Source organism: Macadamia integrifolia, chromosome 11 (assembly GCF_013358625.1).
Source record: "Macadamia integrifolia cultivar HAES 741 chromosome 11, SCU_Mint_v3, whole genome shotgun sequence".
In the NCBI taxonomy this organism is placed as follows: domain Eukaryota; kingdom Viridiplantae; phylum Streptophyta; class Magnoliopsida; order Proteales; family Proteaceae; genus Macadamia; species Macadamia integrifolia.
Window position 1 is genome coordinate 18,189,846 of NC_056567.1, and position 9,287 is coordinate 18,199,132.

Here is a 9,287-nt window from a genome sequence, read left to right on the forward strand (position 1 = left end):
AGGAAATAAAGAGAAAAATAGAAAAAAAGGAAGAAAAATAGGAAAGGAAACAAAAAATGAAAAAAATAATTAAAAAAAAAAATCATCCAAGATGTTGCCCATGTTTGAATAAGAGAGAGAAAAAAATAAAAAAAGAAAATGGAAGCAAAAACCTTGGAGATTCCCTACTTCCTACAATTCTCTATCTTCTCTCTCCTCCACCTCATCAACAAGATAAAAAAAATCTTTTTTTTTTTTTAGAAGCTAAAATCTTTAGCTTCCCTCCCCCATTCTCTATATAATAGAATTAACACAAGGGGAGGAGGCACTTCATTCTTCTTCTAGGGTTTTTTTTTAGTTGCTCTATCTCTTTCTCTAGTTTTCTCTTTCTCTAGCTCTAGTTCTAGGTTTATGCTTTAAACACTTTTGTAAGTTCTTTTATTCAATTAATGCAAGCAATTTTATTTTTGATTCAGTCTTTTATTTTTATTGTGTAAACAATTGAAGTCGTAATTTTCAAGTTCTAGTTTTAGGCTTAGTTCTAGGTGACAAGAATAAGCTATGAAGCATGTCTTTCAAGTTCAATTTTTTTCTTCAGATTTGTTTTCTCTAGTACTAGAAATTTCAGATTTGGTTTATTCCAGATCTAGTTTTTAGTACTGGTAGTATCTCAAATCGATCAAGTTTTCAGTTCAAGGGTTGAAGTTCAAGTAAGTAGGCTCCTGCAGTAGTCTTCTCTCCTCCCTCTCATTCCCTCTTCTGACTACCCTTTCTTTCTTAATTTAGGATTTTAGTTTCAGTCATTACGTTATTGCTATCCCTTCCCCCTAAGGTTCATGGCTAGTGTATGTGTTGGCTTTGCCCCTCCTAGCCATAGAACCAATATTTTTTATTTTTATTTTAATTGGCTCCCTTTCCCTAAAGCCAAGTAGAGTAACCCTTGTAAGAGTGACTCTCTGGTCAAGTAGGGAAGCTCATATTATGATGCATCCCTCAGGCTAATTAGAGAAACCTACTTGTGAGTCTCTCTTAGCTTTATCCCTTTCTTTTCTTTTATTTTTATTTCAGTATTTTTTTTCTTTATTGCTTTTTAATTGCGTGGGGTGTTTATTTTCAGCTATTTATTTATTTAATTTTAACTGCGTGGCCTGCGTGTTTAAATTCTTAGATGACGACTGCTTAGGTCGTTATTTTAGATACATTTGTTTAGGATAGTAATTAGAATTAGATCATAATCATTAATCAGTTCACTTTCGTATTATTAAAAGAAGCGAAAACATAAAGTGGCTACTCTCCCTGTGTTCGACCTGTAGCTACACTAATCCGTATGCTTGCTGTTACATTTTAAATCCTAACAATTAAGCATGAGATTCTTTCATGAGTAAGTTCTTTCGGGGTCGTCTTTTCAAAGCTGATGTCTTTCTCAAGACTGGCCATATAGCTTCCTCTATTCGGCCGGGTATTAAGAAGGTGTGGAATTTTGTGGCCTCTAATGAGCATTGGACGATAGGAAATGGAAAGAGTATAATATTTTGGATGGATTGTCAGCTGGGGAAATCATGTAACATGTCACACCCTGCCCTCCATATGGCATAAGCATGAGGCACTGGAATTTCCAATCCAAGCAACCAACCAACACCTAGGATCTGGATGTAGGTAATAAACAAACCCACAACTAACTCAACTATAAAATTAGAGTATAAGTAAAATTCCATAAAGATCATAACTTACATGTGGTGATCAGCTACAATGATAACTTTATAATATTACAGGCCCATTAATAATTCTCCCATAGGTTACAACAAATTGCATAATATCACTTACATTTAATTTACATTATAATGCACAAAGTATCAAAAGTCCTTGTCTATAATCACTCTCTGATCTTTTCTTCATCTCCGATGAATCATCTGCTCACTTCTGCTTTAGCTTCAATACCTATGGAGGAGTGAGGATTGGGAGGGTTAGCATGGGTATGCTAAGTGAGCGGTGGGAGCATACAAGCACACACAAACAAATAATGCAAGCACAAGCAAATAAATAATGTAAGCACAAGAAAATAAATAATGCAAACACCGACAAATGAATAATGTAAGCACAAGCTGATGAATAATGCAAGCACAAGTTGATAAAGAATGCAATCATGCTCAGGAAAACTAGTACAATTGAAACAACGCATGCTCAACAAATCATATGATGCTCATGATCTAGTTTTATTATACTTTACCTAGCAACAATTACTAAGTCAAGGGTATTTGTGCTATATTGCAATATAGCTTATATCCCTGGTCCTGAAAAACCCATCAATCACCCAACAATACAAACTAGATTGCAAGTTAGGAGTTTGTAGGTCCTGCAATCCCATCGGCCACCCCGTAAACCCCTGATGAGTAATCCCAACCCTACAGCCTTGGTCCCGACAATCCCATCGGTCACTCGAGCTACAGAATAGTAACGGTCTTGGTAATCCCATTGATCACCCGTATTGTGAAGGTATGTAGCTACGGTCGCGAAAACCCATCGGTCACCCGCACTGTACCACCCCTTGTGATTAGTTCGTACCTAACCCCTACTGGCAAGGGTGTAGCACCAGGGTCTATGAATCCTAACCACGCATTCTACATGCATTTGATCATACATCGGTGGTTGTCACTAAAATACCAACCTCTAAGTCCATGGTTGGCAAAAACGTGCCTCAGACAGTCGATGTTACAATCATTACTACCCATCATACATCGCACATCCTCTGGCCTCTAGGCCCATGGTACCGGAAATGCGCCTTGGCCACACGATGCCTTAGACCGTCAGATTCACAATCATAACTATGCTACTGACCTTTGGGCCTACGGTACCAAAACACACCTCGGCCACACCGCACCCCAAATTTTCAATATCATAATTACAATTGTGAATCTTATCCATATAACTACATTCCATATTCACAACACAGAATCACATAATCATAATGGCTTACCTCACTTACCTCTGCAGTCCAAAAACCTATCCACAGTCTTACCAATCCATTTTCACAAGGTAATAGATACTAATAGCAACAACATGCATAGCAGCAACATAATAAATCATACATACATATAATTCATGCAAAAATAGAAAATAAGGTAAAACACTCCGTAATATAAAATCAAGCACCCCTCACGTGAAGTTTCATATCTAAAATCCTTCACTAATGTCGTAGCCTCATGTATCCTCAACAACTGTAGTTATAAGATTCGTAATCAACAAGGTACATATACATATGGGTTAATCATCAATGTAATTATCCCTAAAATAATTTCCCTAAATTCATTAAAGCCTATGTTCAAGCTCAACCATAATTGAATTCTTCCTATTCAGTTAAGTGGGCATCTATCCAACCCACACAGCCATTTGGCTCATCTTTGGGTTACTGGGCTGATCCTAAAAGTTCCCAACTTCTATCCATCTACTTGAATATGATAAGATGGTTTTTACCCCCAAGAATTACTTGCATTGGTGTAATAGGGGTAAGTTGGTTATTTTCCTCCTATATTTTCTTTCTCTTCTTTGCTACCCTTTTCTTCTGTTTGACCAAGTCAGATCATGGTTATAACTTCTTCTCGATATTTTAATTAACTTGGAACACTTCAGGGTTGATCAATTACAAACCAAAGAACTCAAGAATTCCATTATGTCAAGCTTTTATAGGTAGGCCTGTCATCCTAGAACTCTCCAGCCGGTTAGACTGGTAGAATAGATTTTTCTGTAGTTCTATAGACCTATTTTGAGAACAGCTTATTTTCATTATTCTACTTTTGGAAACATGTTTATACTCCTTAATTGCATCAATAAAAACTATTTTCCTACTCAATTTGAATTCCCATACTCCATAGTAATTTCAAAATCCCCACTTTAGCCCAGATTTTGCTTCTCAGAGAAGAACAATTGAGTATTTTCTTTCCCAGGTGAAATTAGCACCATGCATGTGAAGTTTCCACCTTGCATGAGTGTTTCACACCTTCAATTTCATGTTAAGTTACTGAAATTGGGAAAACCCAATGGATTTGGGTTTCTTGGGACAAGTCCATAGCTAAATCGATTCCCAAATTGGGTCCAAATTTGGGGATTCAGTTGTAGAGAGTAATTTCCCACTTTAGATTTCATATTTATCATGTCCCTATACCAACCAATTGTTACCCTAGCTGGAATTTACAAGTTAAAGTTCAGATTTCTCACTTTTATGCTTCTTGATACATGCATGCAGTTGATCAGCAGTCCTTTAATCAAATCTTCAGTTGGATCAAGACCAAGGCAGCTTTTACTTGTTGTGGAGAGTACCAGATGCTTGCATGCATCATCAGCAGCATCCATGGCTGCAAGGCAGCAACCGTAGGAGTGTACAACAGCAAGAAGGCTGATGCACCTCTTCTTCCTCTCTTATTCTTCTTCCTTCTCCTTCTTTTCTGTTCTTCTTTCTCTTTTTCCTCTCCTCTTTCTCATTTGCATTTCATTTCTGTTCACGGCAATGAGAGGAGAGAAATAACTCTCCTTCCCTTCCTATTTATAGGCTAAACAGACTAAGGTCTGTTTGGCTGGGCCGGTTTTTCATATAAATTCATTTTCTGCCTTTCTCTTTAAATCTTAAAAACTTGGGGTAGAAAATAGGTATTGACATGAAACCACCTGCATAATTACCTCCAAGAACTCCTTTATATATGGTAAAATGTGGGTGAAAATCAATTTTAATTGGTGGGGCCCACAGAGGAAAATTGTAAATTCTGGGCATTCTATCCCCAAGACAGGCAGGCCTGTTGCCCAGAACCTTCTCCAGCCGGTTCTGCCTTTCCCACCCTATTGATGTCCATCTTCTACCCAAAGTTTACCCACCTTATGTGAGACTCTTTTTATCATTATGGGCACTCCTAATCCCCCTTCAAGACCTTCATTTGGATCCTCAATTCAATCTCTCTCTTCTACTCGATTAATTTATTAGTTAATTTCCACCAAATACCCTTCTTCATAAAATTCCATCTCTAGGATTAGGGGTTATGAAATCAGGGTGTTACAAATCATCTACTGAAGAGAGGTTTGATTTTGGTGGTGGAATTTTTATGAATCTGAAAGCTAGAGTTTTAGATTTCATTCACAATTCTAGATGGATCTTCCCTCCTGTGAGCTCAGTTTTTATGGCTGAAATTTTTTTAGCAGGCAAAGGCCATTCATATTTCAGACACTATGGATGTGTGTCATTGGCATCCTACCACGGTGGGAACATTTACAGTAAAATTAGCTTGGGAGTCAATTAGGAGAAGGTTGCCTAAGGTGAGCTGGTCATCTCTTTTGTGGCAATCCTCCATTCAACCTCGTCAGTGTATTTTTGGTTGGAGGTTATTGAATAAAAAGCTTGCCTTGGATGACAATGTGAAAAGAAGGGGGGGTTCCATTGTCTTCTAGGTGTGAATTGTGTGGTCAAGTGGAGAAATGTAAAAGCCATGTTTTCTATGAGTGTAGCTTTGCCTCCTTGATGTGGAAGATGTTTTGTGGTTGCTTTGGGGTGCAGTGGACCACCTATGCAGGTGATGACCATTTGATTTCTTGGTGGAAGCTCCAAGAGAAATCTGTGAGTTTAAAAGGAGTATGGCAAAAGGGCTTTGTGTTGATCCCATATTTTATATGGTTGGAGAAGCACTCTAGGAGATATAAAGGAATTTGCAACCCTATGAAGGTATGCTTTGCAAGGGTTAAAAGTGAGATTTGTTGTCAATCTCTAGCTCGCACAGGAGTGGTTGCTTCCTTTGAAGACCTGATGTGTACAAGAAGGTTGGGCTTTTCAGGATTCAGCGGAGGCATAGAGTTTATGTTGAAGTTTTTTGGTGTGGTCCTTCAAGTGAGTGGTTGAAATTAAACATAGATGGTTGCTCTCTAGAAAACCAGGCAAATCAGATGCGATGGGTGTTTTTCGGAATGAGAAGTGATCTCAAACTTTAGAGATTATCATGGAGTTTGTACAAACTTCAAAATTGAATTCTTAGCCATTATTTCAGGAACTGAGCATGCAAAAACGTTAAGGGTGCAAAAGCTTTGGATCGAATGTGACTTGATCACGGTGGTTTCTCTATTGTTGAAAAAGAAAGTGCCATGGAGAGTGCGCCAATGGTGGATAAATTGCTCGTTCTATCTTGAAGGGTTGGAGTGGAAGATCACTCACTGTTATCGAGAAGCTAACTCAATTGCCAATTTTCTATCAAAATTAGCTACTCGGTTTGAAGAATCATCCCATGTTAGCTCCTGGCCGGCCTTGGTCAAGTTAGACTTGGATATGGATGCCTCGGGTCATCCAAGATACAAACTGCGGTAGCTTGCTTTTATGTTTTCTCTCTCTTATGAAGGAGTTAGGCTTGATGGCTTGATCTGCTGATGGCAATGTCGAAGGTGGATTAAGTCTTTCCCCTCTCTCCTCTTTTTCTTATATTCTTGGGTGTTCCTTGCCCTTGTGTACATTATTCTTTTTTCTTCTTTTTATTTAATATACAAATGAATTTCTCATGAAAAAAATCATGATTTAAAGGTATGCATTTTGGATTATGATTTTTATGGGAGAGAAAATAAGATTTTGACATGACAAGAGTATTTTCTGGGTTGGATAGAACAGTAATCCGAGATCCGTTATATTATTGAACACAGTTAGGGATTGTTTTATGATATGATATGGTAGTTATTGGGAGTATATACATATTTTCATGTGACCTCTAAAATTTTCATTAAATCCGGAGTTGATTTGATACATCAAAAAATTTATGTACTCGGATAGGTAGTCTGTAAGGGAATTTTTCTATACATGAGAATGGGGTAGTGACAGAGGAATATAGAATTTGATTTTTTATCTGATTTTTTTATTGTAACAACTTTTATGAGTTTTATAAATTCTTGAAAAAGCTGGAATTGATTTGAGTTAGGGAAAGTAGGTTAATGGATGTTTTAAATGCAATGTAGGGATCTGCACCTCATCGACCGCCATAGAGATAGAGGCTGTGTGGGTTCCGCTAACACGCACTGCCATGATCCACCGCCGACCAATCAACACAAAGACAAGGGCAATCGTATGGGTTCTGCCAATGTGCACCAATGACGAACCCCGCTCCCTACCAAACTTTAGATGACTCCTAACACGAAAACTCAACATCTCGATGTCTTGAGAGGAGAAACCTTGGTCATAGAAGTATCAGCCCATTGGGGGTCAGTAAGGGGATCCATACCACAGAGAACTGACCCACTGAGGATAACTGTCCCATCAAGGTGACCCAGTCCTCCCACAAGAATGAGCTTGCCAAGGCACCGCTCACCCTTAGCCTTTACTCAGAGTCCCAGGGAAGATCACCCATGTAGGGGAAGGAAAGGCAGGCTGAGGCACCGCGACCATCACCACACCCCCGAATGATGCGTAAAAAGAATACAGGCTATGCATCTAGATAGGGAGAGAAGTTTTGTCACACCATGTCTCAAATTTAGGCTAAGGTATGCGGCATTGGATTCCCAACCCAATCTTCACTAGGATCACAGACATAGTCTACCACCTGCACAAGCTTTCAAGATTATCTATCATAAATCAGAGTACACATACACAATATATAATAAGCATATACATGGTGATCAATTCTACAATGATACAAATAATACAAGCCCAATATGAGAATTTTCCACAGGTTACAACAATATGTACATCTTACAATACATTAATAATAAATACACTAGCATAAGGAAAATCTCATCCATCTTCATAGTGTCTCGTAGACATGGCCTCACAATAGGTTCTGATCACCTGTCCGTCTCAGCTCCGCTTCCACCATCTAAAAAGAGTAATCAATGAGGGGTGAGCTTCACAAGCCTAGTGAGGGGTGAGCAAGCAAGCACACACATCCAAATATGATGCAACCACATGCTCACTCATGAGCCATATCAAAATACCCCATATGCATAATCCACATGAACCATTTATTATTTTAAATTCCACCCTAGTTACTAAGTCTCCATATTTGAGTTTAAGTGTTATAAGAAACATAGGTGGTATCCCCTTCCCAGTAAGTCAGGCCTCAAAGATACAAGCTAGTTGCAAAGAGTCAACCAGTCCTGGAAAGAACTTCGGTCCCCCAGCTAACTCCTAAATAGTAAACCTTGACAGCCATGGTCCTAGAATCCCACGTCATCTTTGATCTCCCATGCTGTCTGACAGTCATGCGTATAGTACGTCATACCATGTTATGACCTCTCAGGATACAATACGTCGTATCTGGGCATAGTAATCCTCCATGACCTACCACCGAGTGGGATTTATTAATATCTTACCCCCTGTTGGCAAGGGGTTGTGAATTCTAACCATATGCAAGCTACATGCATCCATAACAACCATAGCATCCAGTCATGCATCTGTGGCCACAATTGTAAAACTAAACTCTAAGCCCATGGTACCAGAATCCACATCTCGACCACACCGTGCCTCAGACTGTCAATGTTACAACCATCACCACACTACTAAATAACTAGATATCTAAAAATTCTCGATCACGTCAATCTTGGTAAAATCATGCCACATGTATATATATTATATGAAACAAATCCAAAACATGGTTTCCAGCACATTACACATGATTATAAAAAATGATAAAAGTATAAAAACACTCCTTAAGATAAAACAATCACCCACTCACCTCGATACCCAAATCTGATCTTCTTTCGCTGAATTCCCATCACCACGTATCCTTACCGATGTAGACACCAAATTTTGTCACCCACCCAAGCAGTGATGATACACAGGGAATGATCGAGGTTCATGCTTCACATTGGAAGGGAACCTAGGCCTTTGGTGGCAACCCAGATGATGGAAATGACTCGATAATCAACCCAAAACCCTAATCTAATCTCAAACTTGGAAGTCACCCAAAACCCTAATACGACCCAAAACCCTAATCCGACCCCGAACCAATTTCAGGCCTGATCTTGTAGCACTCGAACCTAGCATATTATATACTACTGAATTGGTTCTAGGTACTTTCGAATGGTGCGGGAACGGGATGAACAAGGATTCTCAAAAACCCCCCAGCTAGCAAATGGGCAAAGTCCCCTTTTTACTATTCTCGATCATTTTTGAGAAAATAAGGAGCTTGAAACCCACATTGTTGGATAGTACTCAGAAATGCGATTCTGAAGGTATATTGCACATGAAAATCGAACCATCAGATCTCTTGGAATCAGTCCCAAAAGTTGGAACAGGGATCGGTAAGATTGATTTTGACCCAGACCCACACTAGGAACCATACGTACCCATATAGGGACCA

At 38.9% G+C, this 9,287-nt stretch overlaps 1 long non-coding RNA gene across 1 annotated transcript; it reads right to left on the reverse strand.

The window, feature by feature from the left end:
* Nucleotides 1-1,639: 1,639 nt before the first annotated feature.
* LOC122093588 lies at nucleotides 1,640-4,433 on the reverse strand. The gene is made up of 2 exons (XR_006144499.1): nucleotides 4,192-4,433; nucleotides 1,640-1,917 (listed from the first exon to the last, which is right to left on the reverse strand). It is a non-coding gene; the product is annotated as an uncharacterized LOC122093588 (long non-coding RNA).
* Between the last annotated feature and the right edge of the window lie 4,854 nt (nucleotides 4,434-9,287).